This window comes from Tenebrio molitor, chromosome 1, assembly GCF_963966145.1.
Source record: "Tenebrio molitor chromosome 1, icTenMoli1.1, whole genome shotgun sequence".
In the NCBI taxonomy this organism is placed as follows: domain Eukaryota; kingdom Metazoa; phylum Arthropoda; class Insecta; order Coleoptera; family Tenebrionidae; genus Tenebrio; species Tenebrio molitor.
Genome location: NC_091046.1, coordinates 5,365,615 through 5,385,365, shown reverse-complemented (window position 1 = coordinate 5,385,365; position 19,751 = coordinate 5,365,615). Strand labels below are relative to the sequence as shown.

The 19,751-nt window shown below is 35.8% G+C and overlaps 1 protein-coding gene and 2 non-coding genes across 6 annotated transcripts in view; all 3 read left to right on the top strand.

The window, feature by feature from the left end:
• Positions 1–19,751, top strand: part of Sh (Potassium voltage-gated channel protein Shaker) — a 227,652-nt gene that overhangs the window by 33,891 nt on the left and 174,010 nt on the right. The window lies entirely within an intron of this gene.
• TRNAP-UGG (transfer RNA proline (anticodon UGG)) lies at positions 7,906–7,977 on the top strand. The gene has a single exon. It is a non-coding gene; the product is annotated as a tRNA-Pro (tRNA).
• Positions 19,489–19,560, top strand: TRNAP-UGG (transfer RNA proline (anticodon UGG)). The gene has a single exon. It is a non-coding gene; the product is annotated as a tRNA-Pro (tRNA).

Here is a 19,751-nt window from a genome sequence, read left to right as displayed (position 1 = left end):
TGTCATTAAAAAAAGCCCTAAGCCAGTTTAAACCTATTGGTCCCAGGTGTTTTATGAATTCAGGATAGATGCCGTCAAAACCCGCAGCTTTTCTGTTCTTCAGTGTTTTACCTACTTCTTGCATCTCTTCTACACTAAATGGACGAGATAGTATTTCCGATGTTAATGCTGACTTTCTTTGTTTATATAATTTCCGTTTCATATTTCTAATTTCCCTTTTGTTTAATTTAATAGAATTTGAGACGTTAACCAGACGAGAAGCAACCGAATTTGGACTAATATTAGATTTAGATCTAGTAGTTTCATTATGTCATTTATTTATGACATTGCAGTTGTAAATCTTGGTCATTTTTCGCTCTTAATGTTAAAATTGGAATAATTCAAAAACGAATAATTATCTTTTGATGCGAATTTCATAAATGTGTTCTTTGAATTAATTGTGAATTATGAGCGTATACGAAAAACATTTTTTTTACTCAAAATCGATTTTTTTAATTTTATGACTGTGAATTAAGTGATCAGGGAAAATTGATTACACACATTTGAAGTCTTATATCAAGGGAATGTAACCCTAAAGTTTCGTAATTTTTACTAATTTTTTAATAGGGTTAATCGTGCGGGCGGTAAAACTTCACTCACCCGGTATACTATTTTATCACAAAAAAAATCGGTCAGGTCAGGTTAGGTCAGGAAGTTTCGATAATATTAGTAAAGTTTACAATGCTGTCAAAATTATCCGATGTACTAAAGGTAAAACTTTCCCAAAATGGGGAATGATCACGATTTGTAATAACGAAACTAACGTGACGAATGACGATGTTTTCCGGTCGTTTTAAAGCGCCTACTTGAGACCGATATTCGTGGTTTGCACAGATATGACTCATCATAGCCCATGAGAAAATCCAAGACCTCTACCATGCTCATCCCATAACAGTTTGGAATCCATGACTCCTAAGAATTTTCAATTGAGAGTTACAAATTATAATTAAAATCTTTAGCGACGACAAAAATAAAGAATAAAAAAATATATTGACATTTTTAGAGCAAAATCTTAAATGGAAATGACCTTTCGTTTATTTACTCTGATGTACAGAAGCTTGCTACCTTGCATTGAAAATTATTAAGACTGTCATATTTTTTGAATATCCTCATTATCTTCGTGTTTATTTGTTTCGGCTACTTCCTAATTAATTTGCTTCCTTCTCTTACCTTTTAACGATTTTTCACTCCCCTCTGCTTTAAAAGTGCAATTGTCGGCTTCATTTGAAGATTTCTATTTTCGCAGTAGTCTAAAGGGGAGCTGCGACTCCGTCTTAACAGTTAAATCGCCCCCATTGTTGATTTTTTCCTTGAGCTTTCTTTAATTATCTCTCTCATTGTGCCCTTGTCGGGGATAATTACACTTTTTTAATTTCCCTGTTTCGTATAATTTACAGCTGCTTTTAGTGTAATTATTCACAAAATAAAGGACATTTGTGTGCTGCGCCTAGCGGAGGAGCTCCAACATCCCGGACGATATTTTACAAGGGCTGAAGGGAAGAGACGTGTGTGTTTACAGAGTGGTATATTTCACGGCGACTCCACTTTCTTGTCTATTCGGGCATTACCATTAATTCCGTCGTCCAGTATTTCACTTCATTTCGGCGACGACGTAATTTATTCAATCGGGGGACGGGCAAAAAGTGCGCCGCCGACGACGAAAGGATAACGTCGAAGCTGTTTTTGCAGCCATTCCACAGGTGAGAAGTCGCGGGCGACATCCTTAAAAGCGTCTTCCGTCTCCTGGAACCCATTCAAACAAAATATTCTCGTTACGCTAGGTATACCCTCGGCTCAGAATTTAATTTACATAGGGTAGCAAATTCTGCGTCTCGAACCGAAGCCTCTCTGAAGCGCCGCAATAAATCCTCAAAAGCTCCGCCACATCTCCAGCTGTCAAAATATCGCATTATTTGCCTCGAGATCATTGAATAATTTAACGTGGAACGTGCGCCCTGTCATCCCCTTGTCCTTCTCAATGCCACCGAAAAAAGCGTTTCGTGGGAGTTTTTCCCTCAATCAGGAGAGTTTTTAATTTTGATGCAAAATAGGCGCTAACGAGCCGAATCTGATTGAACCCATTCATTTCCGCTTGTTGTGTGTAATTAGCCCGTTTCCCTTTTGTCCCTACGCAAGAGAGATTTTCCAACCGCCGAATTCTTGTTTTGGTTCGAATTTTTTACGTGACAATTAGCATTCATCACGACACCTCTGAGGGTTTGCGTGTTTTTTGCGTCGCGACCCTCATCAAATTAGAGATCTGTTTGTGTCAAAGAAACCCCAAGTTTCAGTGTTGACTTCTTGCAGCTCCCGGTCCTTACCCCAAAGTTAGTTTATAATATAATTGTAAATCAGTCTTGTTACACAATGTGTATCCAGGGGAAGCAGGAAGGGATCACGAGAGTTGACCGCAACTTGGGTGCATTGATTTACTATCAATTAGTTATTATGTGTTCATGTGGAGGGTGTAGCAGCAGCGACTTAAATGTTCATCAGGTGTGTCGGGGGATGGTTTAATGGGGCACAAATCTTACGATATCGCAACTTTGAGGTCGGCCGGTAATGAATTGTGGAGGATCCGTAATGTTCCGATATCACCCCACTGACCACCCTGATAATTAAAGTAATACCATAAATCGAAGGGTCGATGGGGGGTGATCGAGTCCCCGCGATTATTTACCCCTGTCAGATTAAATGTGTTTTTGTGTACCGGTTGTGATTAGAGTGCTTTGGTAATTAACCGCGTCATTAAATTTTCCGTGGCCACAATGAATTTAATTGACGGTCAACAAGATTTGATTTTTCGTTTGGTACTCAATGAGTTGCAAATATTTATTGTGTGTTTGTTTGTCCATTTAAGGCAAAGTAAATGAATTAAAAATTGTCTGTTCAGTCAGAACACCAAACAAAATTACCCAATTTTATTTGCATTCGGCCCCGGCTCAAAATAAACAAATTTTCCTATCGCCGTTTTAAACAACCACGAGATTATTCAGGTGAAATTGATGCTTGACGTCTACCATCATCGGTGACACGAAAGCGTGCGCCCAAGACTAAATACTGCTAGTTTCGCGATAAAAACGGAATTAAAGGCAACGCTAATGTTCGTGCAAAGCGTTACGAAGATAGACATGAACCGACGTAAATTATTATCTTCAGGTTTTCCAGTCCGGGTACGGAATTGGCGATAAGAGATTGATACGTATTTTTATTTTGCGGCTGTAATCAATCTGGATAATTAGGTTTTTTTGGGCGAAATATGTTTGCCGAGGGGGAAACCCCCGTGAACGATGAATTTTAAAAATATGTGCTTTATAACAAATTCGTATCCGTTGACAGCACACGCACATCACAACTCAAAGGATTTGCTCTGCTCAAACGAAAAAGGATTCTGTTTCCTGTGTTCATTAAAAAATACAGCTTCGAGTACAAATTCGGATATTTTTAGAAATGTTTTAATCAGACAGATTTTTTAAATGTTTTGTCTAGGGTTAATTATTGATTGTGACCGTGACATGCAACTACATGTCGATGTGCATTGTTGTGTCGTTTTAAGCGAATTGAGATAATAAATTTAAAATGAAATTATTTAGAACACGATATCATGTGTAAATTAAAACGTGTTATTTAAAGTGCCCGGCGCATCCACCAAATCTGTAACATTGTTGTCGTGGTTTTGATGCTAGCTTTGATCAGTTTAAATTAACATTGCTTCAGTTAACTAATTTAATTATAACATTATTGTGCTGTCACACGCATAGTGAGTCGTCGAGTCTGTGACATAAATTAGTTTCGGAAAAGTAAATTAATCTGCGTCTGTGGTTGTTTATAAAATTTTCAATAAAAAATTATTGTTGATTCCTTTATCAACAGCTAAGTTATTGATTTTGTTGAGTGATTTATTTACATTAAAGTACGGTAGGTGAATTTTACAGTAAATTTTCGAGGCGAAGCCGAGTGCATAATTAGACTGTGTAACAACTTTTTTAATTTCCTCTAAATTTCGTCAAACTTTGACACTTTAAAATGTAACTGGTACTAATTTCGTGATAAAGTCATTCTGTTTATGAAGAAAACCATTGTGTGACACGGAATGTACAAGTCTGTAATATTTCACCGTGGTATTGACTTGCGGTGTTCGTGTCACCCTCTTATGTTGATATGCCAACCCCATTCTTGCTGCTTTGAGAGATGACACCACCTTCAACCCTCGCTTTCAATTTTTAAATTTTTATTAAGAAAATATAATACTCCAACAAGGTAAATTCAAAATAATCACAAAAACATCAGAGGGATAACAGAAACGGTTTTTTTTAGCCAGACAATTGTTTTCTGAAATTCGTTGTAAAAAAGCAACATGAAAAGAAATCGATCTAGGAAGGTCAAAAATTTCATAAATGTTAAATTTTGCTGATTTATCCATCAAAGAAAAGTTTGTACCTCAGAATCTCTTAATATGGATCCATTAAATGAAGAAAGTAACGACATACAAGATGATCAACAAGAAAACAAATCAAGAGTGCTGTCTCATCTTTTGTTTTATCTAAACGTCTTTCTTAGCCTGATCGTACACATATGCACAATCGTTTAATTGGTTGCCTATTTCTCGAAAAATCTATTATTAATTAATTGTTAATAATTCGTTCTTTATCTCCAAGGATAAAATCCATTTTACCACTTATTCTGGGATAATTGTTGCTTGGAAACGTCCATAAACTTTGCCGAAAGCGAAAATTTTTTTTCAACGTTAACAACAACACCGTTGCGTTAAAATTTCACCGCAAAATCTGCTTACCAGTGGCGTCGCGTTTGGCAATAAAGCTGGAAAATTACCCATTCTTATGAATGTAAAGTGTTCTTGTTTATTTTATAAATTTTCTCCATTATCAGATAATAATAATAATAAAATGCACAATTATAATTCCAACGTCTAAAATTCATGAGGTATGATTTATTATAAAGCACCACAAATTATCTACGCTCATGCAATGAACGCTAATTTGTATAGAATTCCGCTACGACATGATCGATAATTTGCAACGCCTGCTCTGATTTGTTTTCTTTTTGATCACTTTGTACAGTAAACGTTGAACTGAAAATATATATTTTTTGTATTTGTCTCTTCTCCGAAAATTTTCATCTTTTTATTGGCTTCCAGTCCAATTACGTCCTTCTTCCTTAACTGTCTTAATTGAAAACGACGAATCTCCTCCGATTTGTTGACCAACTTTTTATCTGTGCACGTTTAAATCCGACGCGACGGTTTAGCATTTTCGCAAAGTCAATGTGCTCGATGGAATACTTATCTCGTCCGTCCCAGATTAAATCTGCACAAAGCTAAATTACCCCGTGGAAAATTAAATCCGCGACGGATACAAGATTTTCGGGGTTTTGTAGCTGGATCCCCTAAATGATAATGATTAATTTTAATTGAGCCGGCCGTCAGGGTCGGGACGGCATTGTTACGATTTAAACCTTTTGCAAAGGCGGGAGCATCTTTTTGTCGGAATCCCCCAGCGGGGGATATTCGCCCGGCCTATCTGGGAGCGATTCGCGTGCTTAACCCGGTAGTTAACACAAAGAGGGCACTTTCTTTTCCTCTTGCTTCCAATTTTATCTCGCCATAATCGGGTTATTTATACAGAAAAGAATTAATGGATGGGGCGCGAACGAGCAAGAAACCGCCGAGGCGGAGGCGGCGCATTCCTTAAACGATCACAGAACGCAACGAAATCGCCAAATATTTATATTTCTCGTTATCAACGTTGCCGACGAAGGCCGGAAAATAAACCTGGAAAGGAACACAATAAATCTGGAAAATAAATATCCAGTTAATTACTTCCTCGCCGGCAAGGCTTCAAATAGAACACGCCAGTTTCAGCGCTTTGTGGCTGAAGCGATACACTTTAACGCCTCCTGTGTAATTTCAGCGTCTGTTGTAATAAAACAATAAATTCACCACTAGGCCGCGTCTTAATTTATGTACCGCACAGATTTTTTTTATAACCGAAACCCTAAATTAACCCCGAGATCTGATAACAAAGGCTGGGGGTTTCTTGCCGTCCAAATGGATTACGTACGGTGACACCTTTAAATTTTATCAAAAGCTGCGAACTTTGGAACATATTTCTTTTTTTTCTGGACGCATTCCAGAACCGTACACGCTATTACATTATGCTTTCGTGCATTTTCATCTCTCAAAAACAATACCCAGGAAGTCTTCCTCCGCTCGTAAATAATTACTTGCACACATCGTTAAGCCCGAGCTGCATCGGTGCATACGTCACAGTTTTACGCAACGCCAAGTATTTATTATACGCCGAAACGGTCGAGCGAAGGTATGAAAAATCGTTGTTGTTTCAGTTTTCGAAGTGGGTCCGATAAGCAATTTATTTTCCATCGAAACTTACTCGAATACCTGCCTGATATATTGATCTAATTCACATAGTAAAATGTTTCTTTATATTTATGGTAAAAATGTCGAAAGTTTCCCAACTGTCCAGAACTTTTGTCCTCCCGACTGTTTTAGAGCTTTGCAAACTTGTAAAGAGATTCGCGCAAAACACGTTGCCGATGAAAATATTTTTCGGCGATTCTCTGCAACGGTCTTAATATCGGCCAGTTTAATTACATTTCGAATTCACAACGGATATTTTATTTACATAAAATCGAATAAAATAGTGAAATATTCCGTAGACTTCTTCCGAGACTAATTTGAAAGTCAAATCGTAAAAAACAGGAAATGTATAGCTGCTGGGACAGGAAAGAGGATCCTCGCAGGATTTAAGGCGTCTCTTATTGAGCCCAGAAAAAACATTAACGTGTTTATAAAATATTGGAGTGGTGGTACACTAGGCAGGGTGTCAAAATCGTGATTTATGAAAGTAAATTTTTAAAGGAGCTGACAGATTGAAAGGAGCATTTTCTCACAATTTTACAACGTGGCACTTGTTCTAGGGGCAAAGAATTGGGGAAGTAAAAAAATGAAACGTCGAAAAAACAGAAACAAGTTAAATTGTGATTTAGTCCCAACCTTGACCATTTTCCCAATTTTTTGCCACGATAATAGAGCTATTTTATTGTAATTGCATTATTTGGGTTTTTGATGGCGCAATCCCAGGAGCTTATCCAGACATGTTTATTTGGATTTTGTAATATTTAATATTCGCGTGCACGGCCCGAATGTTGTGGCGGATTTATTATTACTTTTATAACTTTGGGTACAGTTCATAATAAAGAATACGGACCTGAATAATGGTTATTAAGGACGTACCTGCCCATCTACGTGTTGTAACGTTGCCAGAAAAGTGATTACGTTATTTGTTCGACGAAGTTTTCCAGCCGGGGTAAAACAAAAAGGAAATATTAAGTATAAAAGCAACACGGGAAGTACCGAATTAAAATTCACGCGAAATAATTGCAAAACCAAATTTATGCAATGGCATAATCGCTGGTTTATTTCCTAAGTACAAGTTTAAAATAAGTACGTTTAAAATCCTTGCGTTTCGCTAATAGCTATTTATTTAAAGATTAAGGCACGCCAACAGATCTGATCTTAATCGACTTTATTACCTTGTTGAAAAAATTTAATGTGTTTTAAGTGGAACACAAAAAATCGTAATTAACATTATTTTAGTCTATATCAACTTCCTATCAATTATGATTTTAATTGCCACTCTATTTTAAATAATTAAATTATGAACGAGTGAATAGTGTTGCATGGTTTCGATAACGACAACAAGGATTTGTAGCCAATTAAAAACTCGATAAAGGTATTAGATTTATTGCGGCTGTTTAGTGATAAAGCGGATTTGCGCCAGTTTATTGGTTTAATCTGTTGATAATTTTTAATTTGTTGTTAATAACGGCTCAATGGTCTAGGGGTATGATTCTCGCTTTGGGTGCGAGAGGTCCCGGGTTCAAATCCCGGTTGAGCCCTTCTTTTTTAAGGGTGCAAAATTAAATTTCAAGTGTAAAGCGTTTTCAACACGGCAAAATTTTGTTTTGCTGGGCAAATCAGGTGTTTGGCTATTTTTTAAAATAATATCCCAAGAAGGAACTTTTCATAAAAGTAAGCAGTGATTGTAATGTAAAAAAGGTTAATATGCAGTAATTAAAATTTACCAAAATTTTGAGAAAGTATGGAGAAAATCTTTGTTGTGTGAAAAATTGGTGGATGCGCCGGGCCTGTATGCAAGGATTTACTTTATGTTATTTTAAGATAAATATACTTCAGTAAGTACCTTGTTACGTTATAAATTACGCTCCCGAAACTGGGCAACCCTGTTACCGGTTACAAATCCGGAATGTTCAGGGGTATAACGAACAAGTCGTGGCTTCGACTCGGTTTACAATGCGACCACGAGAAACGCCGACTGAAGCTGAAAATTTGGTGAGAACAGCCCGGAGTACGGGAAATGATGCACAATCTTCCAACTAATCGTTTATTCAGATGTCAAACAATGAAAATAATGATATAAATGAAAAAGGAAAACAACGAAGCCTGACTAGCCCTTTATGGCGTGTACAAAATTGAATAACCTAACTCCTCGGAGGGTTCTCCGGGTCCCAGATATTCAACGAACGAGTACCGGCGAAACAAAAATCCCTTCTTTAGCGAAGGAGGAAGGCCGACTGGTCCTACGTAACGTCGCTATTCGGCTACGCCGCCCGCATAAGCGGGGAGGTCCTCCAAGTCTTCCTTCGCTCCAAAAAAAAAAATTGAAGTTAAGATGTTTTTCTCCGGTACGGACCGGTGAAGAACCACGCGCAAAAAAATGTTCGGTGAGCGCGATACACAATTCCTGGCGAGGTCACTCACGGATTGATAATCGTTCGTGAATATAAAAACCCGACGGACTTGATAAGAAATTTTTTTCTCAAGTTAGTACGATTAATGAAATGACGCGCCTTATGACAAAACTGCATCTTTAACAGTGGAACAAATTATAAATCCTAAACGCGATATACAAATAAATGAATTTGATGGAACTTTTCACCCGTCGAAATAATGAGTGACAATGGAAATTTGACTATAGTTAAATACAAACGCTCAATTAGTTCGACGGAGTGACAAAATACAACCGAAACTTTGGAAGCCACGGCCTGTGTAAATGGGGTGTCACCACTGCTCCTGGCTTGCTGGAGGGTAGATCCGGCACCTTCCGGTGAGTCCGGGGACGACCTGGACTGACAGGACTCGACGAGATCCTGATCCGCAAAAGCGTTCGGTTTGGAACCTTCCGTAGTGAAGTCCTTGATCCGCTTGGCGATGTGGGCGGTGGTACTTTGACGAATCGTCTCCAACGGCCCTCGTGAACTCCACTACGTCGTCTCGTCAGCCCTGCAAATTCACTCGATCACTGTCCCCTTGACTCTCCCCAGGCACTCACAACACTCCCGGCAAAAGGTCGTGAAAAATCCTCGTTCTGTCTCTGGTTCCCCCGATTTATAGCTTCCACCCCCTCTATGCGCAGATTTTTCGGCGGAAGTCCGAGTACGTTTCCGTCGCGATGGATTCTAGAACATTCTAGAAAAATCGCGAAGATATACAATCGCGCGGCGATTTAAATCGTAACAGTACCTTTTAAAACACTTTTGACAACATTGATAAAAGAGAATAATTAATTGGACGTTATTTTGTGCGATTTAAATGGTGCAGTACTTCAATTTGGTGCAAATACTTTTTTCAATGAACCCGAACCTGATAAAAATAATAAGTGAAGGTGACAAAATTGGTAAAAATGCTAAAATAGAAAAAAAGAGTCTGTGCTTAAAAGACCGCACGACAGAAGTGAAAACTTCTAATTGATTTTAAGTAATTATATAAATTATATTATTATGGATGATATTACTTGGAGGCATCAGGAACAACGCGCTAAAATACCAAATAAATACTTTGGATTCAAATCTATTTACATTTCTTAAAAAAAACTCCGACTATTGTAGTTCTGTCGAGAAATCTATATTAAAATATCCACTCAAAATCTGACTGTTTCTCGCTCGTTCAGCTAAATTCGGCTCGCCCGAACTCACTCGAATGGGCCTTTCACTTTGGAGCGTGTGACCTGACGCGTGACACATGACGGCGTGACTCTGAAACTAATTCACTGCCCGGGAATAATGTCGCGGTGCGCTTAAAGAAGCTTTCACTTCAAAAATTAGACTAACTTTATTTTGCATTGTTGTTTAGATTTACACCACTTTAGAGTTGCGATTTTCTTCCCAATACTGCAGTTCATAGTGGTATTAAAATAATGTTAACAACGTGTTCAGACTTTTTTGTTTTATCTTTGCTGCATCAAGAAACTTTGGATGCGCTGCATAAAATGTCTATGGAATATTGAACACTCATGAAATATTCTAGTCCTCCCTTTTTATTTATGATGAAGCATCGACTGTATTTTCGTTTAAGTTAATGTCTGTAGGTGGAACAACACAAATGTCATTTTTAGAGTCAATCAATATTATCAGTATTTAATATTCCTGACGGTATAAGAGAATCCTGCTTCATAACTTTGCCCCCAGCTATCTACAAAAAAGCAACATTCCTGACAACTTGCAATATTCCTACAGCGTCACTTTCGAATTTTTTATATTATTTCAATTTTGAACCTTTGTAAGAATTGAGTTGATGCTGAAAAACGCACTGCAAAGAATTCATTTTCTTTTCAGCGTCACAAAAATAATGAGGAACTTTGCGACCTCCCCTTCCAAGAGTTCACCACTCAAGCTACATAATGAACTTGCAATTTCATGTCTCTTCATGATTTTTATTACGAGAAAGTCGAATTTTCACATTTTCTTTCAAATTGAGTAAATTTTTTTCAAAAGTGAATACACTTTCGTTGATTGTCTGTTTACACGGAACTATTGTTAGAGAACCTTTACAGTCAAACTATTGTTAATATAGTAGTGAATAGCACCTTCTAAGTGGCAAACCTGATCAAACAGTGCTTTTGTAGCGACGATAATGGGAAGGTTTAATATCAGATAAAGAAATTCTCGGAGGAGGGAACAATACTTGAGGGGATGCGCTTTTGTGTAATGTTTATACGTTTACAATAATGTGGAATAGAGGCCGAAATATTGTTAAATTGTGTGTACGTTGTGGATAACGTTGAAAACTTTCCGGATAGCGTTACGTCGATAAAACACATTAATCACACACTAATCATACAAACATTACATCTCCGGTTTAGGTGTTCGTAACGTGAAAGAAATTAATGATTTTATAAATACAAAAAGCGTGTGGGCCAGTTGTATCGACACCGAAAAAGTCGAAAAAATCTTGATGGTAAATTTTGTCTCGTGTATCTGTATAAAAACGGTTGAAGTGGGTTTTTTTGTAACCAGACTTGACACACTTCAAATCCTAGGAGTTGAAATGTCCACAGGCGGCTCGACCGAGTCAAATGTAAGGTCATTTGAAGCATTTCTCACGATTTATTTATCAATAATTATTATTTTTATAATAATCATTCAGAGTAGAAGGTTTTCTTGTGCTTCGCCCACTTGTCAATTTCTGGGCTTAGCACAAAAAGACTCACTTCTACTCTTAATGATATAATCTACTTATATTTCAAATTAATTGTAATAATCTATATATATAAAACTGAATGTCTGTTTGTTTGTATATTTTGTATGCAAATCTACAGTTTTACTCCGATCTTGATGAAATTTTGTACACTTGATCTTCAAAACAAGAAGAAAATTACTGTCTACTTTAATTTTACAAAAACCAAACCCTACTACCATTTTCAACCCTGTTAAGAAAAAAAGACAGTTTTTTCGAGTTGGAAATACCCTCACCTTCGCCGCTTCACCCTTATTTCATCGTCTGAGTATATCGTCACCTTCGCCGCTTGACACCCACAAAAAGCAACCCCTATTATCATTTTTAAGCCTGTTAAGCACAAAAACAGTTTTTTCGAGTTGGAAATCGCGTTTGCATGATATGTTCAGGTGTCATAGTTACATTTGGTTGTTTATAAGTAGCAATTTCGCAAAATGTGTTTGAATGATTGTGTTTTACCGGAAGATGTCTTAAATGAAGCAGAACAAGCTTCAAATAGCTTAATACCGGAAAAATCAAAAGGCAGGTATCTGAAATCAAACGAGACAATCAAACAATAGGAAGATCTAAATAAGGTTACAACTGAAAATAAAAGTGTTATGTTGGCGTATTTTCATGAATTGGTAAGTGATCATAGTGTTAGTTTCTTATCGTATTGATCTTTTTGTTTATATACACTGACCGGCACAAAAAACGACTCACTTCGCGACTCACTTTGAATTTTAAGTAATTCATTGTCTTAGAATTTTTTTTTGGTATCATGTTGTATTGGTAGGTGCTATTTAAGTTATTCTTTGCCAAAGAATATCCGACAAACAAAACATTAAACACAGCAAATAAAATTTTAATGAAAAAAAAATAAAAGTAATTTTCCAGACAAAATTTTATGCTATGAAAAATTGCCAAAATTTGAACAGCATTTTAAATTAGTATATCGTATTGTCACATTAAATCTTTTAACACGTAAATCAACCGACAAAAACACACCGTGGAAAAACGCAAATTTTCTAAATATTTATTTAAACAAAACAATTCGGTTGCCATGGTGACCATAGCACTCCCGATCATTGAAAATATCCCAATTTAACTATAATAAAGAAAAATAAGCACAAATATAATTTCAAAATCATTTATTTAAGAAATCATAATGAGTCGTTTTTTGTGCCGGTGAGTGTAGTCGAAGAAAAAAGTAGTCTACAGTAAAGTTTTAATTATTCTTCGTAAAAAGACAAACTTAATATTGAAATTACTGCGTTTATACATGAAAGTAGAAACATAATTTTAAAACATTCTGAAATTTGCGGGCAAAGTCGCGGGTAAAAGCTAGTTAGTCTATAAAAGACAGTTGGTTCAAATCTGAGAAAATGTGTAATGATTTCATCCCTGCACTAACCAACCCTTGGCCCAAAAACACGCAAGTCTTCAATTGCTTCTCTGACAAACCTACCCTCGCGTTATTAACCGAACCGAAATCTCATTTGTGTTTAGCCCGGCTAATTTTTGCAAGAGTGCTAAATTGTATCCATTTCCCTCTCTAATTGTGTTATGACATCATTAGGTAATTAGAGTTTTAATTAAGCTTAATTGAGATAAGATAATCTTTTTAAATTTAGATGTACCAGATTTCGTCATCCCAGCGATGGATACTGTTGTATCATTTAATAGTGAATGGTTTATCGCACCCATTGGTCAAAATGATGCGATTTCGAATTGCAAATCGTCCGTCACCCTTATCGGATCGTTCAATATCACTAAAAGGCCAACCCCGCGATTATCGCCAATAGGTATAATAATAGAACGCGTCGGGGTGGTCGATAATAAAAAGGATCATAGTGTTGTATGCAAGTAGAGTCACCGTCTCGTCACCTCACCTTTCACTTAAGCTTAATGCAAATTGTAAACAGAACGTACGTTCATTAGCCGTGAGTGTTTGTTAAATGAGCAAATTTCATACGAAACAAGTGTATTATTTAATTAAATAATGTATGTATGTCAGCATAACAGTAATTGAAATCTGGTGTAGTGCAAGAACTTTTACCAAGTCGGAGTCGATGGCGGGTTTAATTAGCTCGTCGCCGCCCCCGGCCCAATTAAGCATAATTGTTGTTTTGATGGTGGGAGAGTTGATCGTTTTATGATAATTTTCGTCGTAGACGAGCGCCACCGGAAAAATACGGAGCGGCTCCGGTTCAACCAACCGGAGGGAGTCAAACGGGCAAGAGTCAGAAGACGTAAGCACGGCTTTAAACATAAGCGCAAGCACACAAACGTTCTAATTAATTTAACAAGAACGCGTACACATAAACAGCGGAAATTCGTACATAATCTGCGGCCTTAACGATATAATTAAACCGTAGAAACGACTGAATAATTACAAGTTAAACGTAAAGCGCCGTTGGTTAATATTTCTATTATTGGAGTGCAAAGTCGGGATTGATTTTTTTGTCAAGGATTGCGTGCCGCCAGGATATATTGAAACACAACACGACAAACATAAACACGACAAACGTTCAAAGATGGCAACAAGGCAGCTAAAGAGTGATAAACGAAACCGGCAATCTCGAGATCGCGCTTGCGAATCGTTTCCAGAAAAAAAATATTACGTGGGGTGTTCATGACGACGCAAAGACGAGATTAATTAAAGGCGAAGAACTGCTCGTTCGAGATACGGGATTACCACCATAACAATAATGGTATCGTGGAGGATTTTCTATGAAATAAATCTGACAATGGGCGTGAGTAATGCCCTTTCCGCCGACTTGCATTCAATGGAGTCGCGATCGTAAGAGAAAAATATCGCTTCATTGAATATACCGTTACAGAAAAATTGAATGTGGCCAGTGGAGATTTTTCTGGCCGATTTGAGAACGTTTCGTCTTTTAATGCGTCCGTAATAACACTTTCGCCGCAAAAGGGCAAGTTTGTTGGTTTGGACGGAATGAGCTGAACTGGGGATGCCGAAAACAATAGGGTGAAACAGTGTAGAAAATCACTCACAAATAAAAATAGAAATACAGACAATTTAACGTTCAATTATTAAGTTAGACGCTTTGTTTCTATTGTATTTCTTTAATTGGAATTTTATTGAATGATCAGTATCATTAACGGTGACATTCGTGTTTCTACTTCAATTAAAAAGGATATATTTTTAGGTGAAATTGATTATTTGGTTATTCGTTTTACCTATACTTTACTTGACGATAAAAAAAATGTCTGTCATTAACACAATGTCGTAAGTGTTTTTTGTTTGTAGCTTTGTAAGGAACTAAGGACTATAAATAAGGTTGTTATTTATTTCTGTAAAAAAATTATTCTGACAAGGTGTAAACTAGTAACTACATACTTTTGAATGTAATTGTTTTTAAAATTTTAAAAATTAAATTTTGTGATTGCAAATAACGACAATAGTTTCTGCCAAATATTAAAAAAATGTAACACAAATATAAAAATGTTTCTTATGTTTAAGATGACTGTAGAGTGGTGCCGGCCTGAGATATGACAGTTGGTGGGGGTGTGCGTAGACGGAAAACAGTCGGACGAGTCCATCTTTCGTAAAATAGGGGTGTTCAACAGATTAAAAATCAGCTGATTGTTACTGTAACCGCTATTCTCTGCTGTGACCGGTTTTGCCACGCCACTGGGATATTTTGTCCGCGCAGATTTCCCCCACCAAATGTCATATCTCAAGCCGGCCTTACTCTACCACTATAGACGTCAATTTCCTTTAATTACGCTACAAATTTATTTTAAAATTTTTGCGTGACAAGAATGTTACGAAAGACATTACTATACCGGGTCACTTTTTCTCCAGTTAAATATTTTGAAAACGGTATGCAGAACACCTTGAGATTTGGTGTAAACTTAGGGGAAGTTATGTTGTATTACTTGTAATTATTCCAATTTTATATCTTCATCAGCTTTTGAGTTATCTGGGTAACTTGATTTTTTTTAAATACCACTACAGAAAAGAACTATTGAAAAGAACATTTTATTCTGAATTCAGTGATGTAACACATGCATATCTTATTTTTTTTTTAAACTTACAAAAAGGGCGTTACCAATCGATGTAAATGTCTTGACTAACTGATCCCGAAAATGTATATTTTATTCTGTAGAAATGAGGCTAATTGTAGGTATACGGTATTGTTTTGGTATGAAAAATAAAAAATGCCTTAAACGTAGTACATATTTTACAAGTATAACACTATTGATTTATATCTGATATCTCATTGATAAATAATAAATAAATCGGTATTTACATTAGTAATTATTATCAGCAGGGAACATGTGTGAATCTATAATTCTTACTTAGTAAGGTCCAAAAATAGCGGACATTTTTTATTACAATTGTCTGTACGAAATTTGTATTAATTCTTCTTTTTTTAAATTTTTATTTTGGCAAAATGACATTTTATCTTGTGCAAAAATGTAGTAAAAACCTAATTTGTGACTGTGACTGTGTGATATTTTTCGACCATTCTACAACTTTTTTAAGACAGAAAATAAAAAAACAACTGCAGCTTAATCATATTATTTAGTGAGCCCATTATTCTTGGTATGAAATATGTTATCTAAATTAACGTCAACGGTCACATATTAAAAGTAACACGCTATAATTAAAAGTTTACTTTATGCAGTATTAAATAATTTGATTATTAATTTTAATTTGCGTATAATTATTGTGTAAATTCTCTCCTTCACGTTTTTCGCAATAATGTTTGCTACCATCAATAAATTTTTGGATACAGTCAAGAGATTTCATTTATTACTCGTTTTGGAAACTAAGCTTTGATTTTATATTCTCGTGTAGAGAATATTGGATTGGAATAGATATTTTTCAAATTTCCATACACAGGAACTTTTTTGGTGAAAATTTTAAGTAACTACCTTACATAGATCCGAATTTTTTGATTTCTTACCATTATTTTTACAACAATTTTTTTTATCGAAATAAATATGTAACTCTACACGAATCACCAACAATAAGAATGCCATTTTCATTTTTTAAGTTTACTATTCATTATTCTTGTTAGCTGTACAAAGTGATTAAAAAGAAAACAATTCAGAGCAAGCGTTGCAAATTTATCGATCATGTCGTAGCGGATTGTATGCAAATAAGCTTTCAAATCATGGACGTAGGCAATTTGTGATCTCAAACGTTACTTTATAATAAATCATACCTCAAGAATTTTAGACGTTGGAATTCTAATTGTGCATTTTATTATTATTATCTGATAATGGAGAAAATCAATAAAATAAAAAAGAGCAACATTTTACATTTGTAAAAGTGGGTAATTTACCAGTTTTATTGCCAAACGCGATGTTATTGGTAAGCAGAATTTGCAGTGAAATGTCAAAGAAATGTCAATTTTAAAGCAACGGTGTTGTTAACCTTGAAAAAAATTCTCGATTTCGGCAAAGTTTACGTTTCATGTAATTGTTAAGCAACAATTATCCCATAATAAGTGGTAAACAATTTTTAGGCCAAATCCTTTGTTAGCATACTTGTTTCATAAAACATAATTTAAAATAATACTTTAATCAAAAACTGTCTTTTCATACCAAAATTTAATTTTTTATTAAGAACAATTCCATTTTGGAAATTTTCTAATTATGTTAATTCAATTGATTCTTCTTTAAAATCTTCTTTAGAAAGAATACTTAATTTACGTTTGACTGATTTATAATGGTGTCAGTCCACTTTACCGAATAGATTTGGTGGACTGGGAATTCGCCGCATTTCCGATATTTGTCTCCCTGCTTTCCTATCTTCAATTCATGGTGTTAAAAAGCTTGTTTCTCTATTATTAAATTCAAAGGATAATGAGCTAATTATTCACCATTATGATGAAGCTTTAGCAGTCTGGGATGTAGAAAATGAGAACGAAAGACCAACAATCCCACAATTTTAGAAGAATTGGGATAATACCAATATCAAACGAATAATTGGCAATTACTTAATCTTTAATTCACCTAGAGACTTGACTCGTTTTAAGGCTTTGCAATGCAGAGAATCAGGATCTGGGTTACATGCAATACCTTCTTCTACTTCTATTCATGTTAATTCAACTTTAGAACCAAACGGACTGTCTCGGGATGATGGAAAACGCCCAGCTGGGATGACTTTAGTACCATGGGTTAAAGGTTAACCTTTAGTTTGGGACGTTACGTTTTGAAAACTTCTGAAGTTTCAGGTTTTACCGCTGAAATGGCTTACAAACGCAAACATAGTTCAATTATTTCGTCAAATTACGTATTTAAAGGTTTAGCCTTTGAAACCTTAGGTCCTTGGTGCAAAGAAGCCATCGATTTCACTAATGTCATCGGAAACCGACTTATTGCGAAATCAGGCGATTCAAAATCAAAGAAATTCCTTTTCGAGAGGATTTCCCTTGCTATTCAACGTGGAAACGCTGCAAGCATTCGGAGCACGTTTCCAGATTCCGCAATATTATCGGAAATTTTTGTATTGTAAAACAAAAATGTTATGTACTTAAGTTGATTAATTAACATTTTATATTTTATTAAAGTTATTATTTATTATTATTATTATTTTATTAAATGCAATACATATAAGAATAGAAAAGTTAGTCAACTGCGTTCACAAAATGGATTATTTTTATTTAAATTTATTATAGCTTTTTTTAGTTTGAAGTTCAGCATATCCACATATCTCAACGTTGATATGATTATGGTCATTCTTTATGAATAAAGTACAACAGCATGATGGAAAAGAATATATTTTTTCCAGGCGTATTATACATGCGTTTTCTCTCGAGGTTAAAAATGTTATTTCTCTTCAAATATTGTAAAATGTATACGTTTTCGTCATGAGTGGTTTAGTATTTTAATGACAGTCAGTGAAAATTGAAAAAAAAAGTATGGTGTGCACATTGGCTATCGACAAACAAGTGGTTTCCGTTTTGGCGGAAAATCCTCAATAAATAACAGTCACCGCTAGTCCTGTTCATTTATCAAATCTGTGCATGTGTTACCCAGAGATGAAATAATGTCCGCTATAATCTGACATAAGAGTCGTCGTTTCGAAAAACTCTTACATCCAAGTGCTCGTAGGGCTTTGTAGCAGTGATGGAAATAAATTATGTAAGACGTAATATATAAGGGGAGCGTGCTCTCATACACAAAGGATCTAAAATAGCTGTAGTAGTAAAAATGGAGACATCTACAAATATTTAATAAACCAGCATGTATGACAAGAACTAAACGACGGAAACATCCAAATGCGAAATTTTTATCTCCTGACCCGAACCTTCCTACTCCAAATCGATATTAATCTGAAATTCCTCGGTAACCAATTCTATGTAAATGTCCGAGCGGTTTAAGAACAACACAAGTCAGAGTGTTGGGACGAGTCACATTTCTGGTCTTAGATGGTTTAACGTTTTTTGAAAAAATCGTTGAAATCTGATCGAGTTAATCTGACGTTTTAATTGCATGCCACGCTGGGATGTCGGTTAGCTCTGGTTAAAATTTCTGCAGAGTCTTGATTTAACTTGACTAGTTTCTGATTTAATTAAACTGATTTAAATGGAATTAAAGTTTATAAATTGTTCATATTAGCGGAGTAGCGACACGTGCTTAAAGTCATGTCTCAGCGATTCAACTGAGAGCTGGAGCAATCCTCGAAAGATTCAACATTCGCCGGAGTGCCACGGTTATTTACCTTGCCGAGTCAGAAACAAGTTGCTCTAGGTTATAGAGACAAATATCTAACATGGAAATGAAGACGTTAGATATTAATTTCTCCAGAACGAGTTTCTCTCAAATCTCGCACTTTACTCTTGAATATTCATGTAATTTGCCAAATGAAACTAATTGTTCTCGTAATTACAAATAATGTTATTATTTATCGCGGCTCAATGGTCTAGGGGTATGATTCTCGCTTTGGGTGCGAGAGGTCCCGGGTTCAAATCCCGGTTGAGCCCTTAATTTTGCCGGGAGATTTGATACAGGAGTGTTTTATGGTTTCACTTAATCGTTTATCATACGAGTGGGGGAACGAAAGGTTTAGCTACATTTAGACCCGTCCATTGAGTCATAGTCGAAACTTTTTTAATTTTGAAGTGGGAAGCCGGCGTGATATATTCGCTTTTAATAAACTTTTTAACGAATTCAC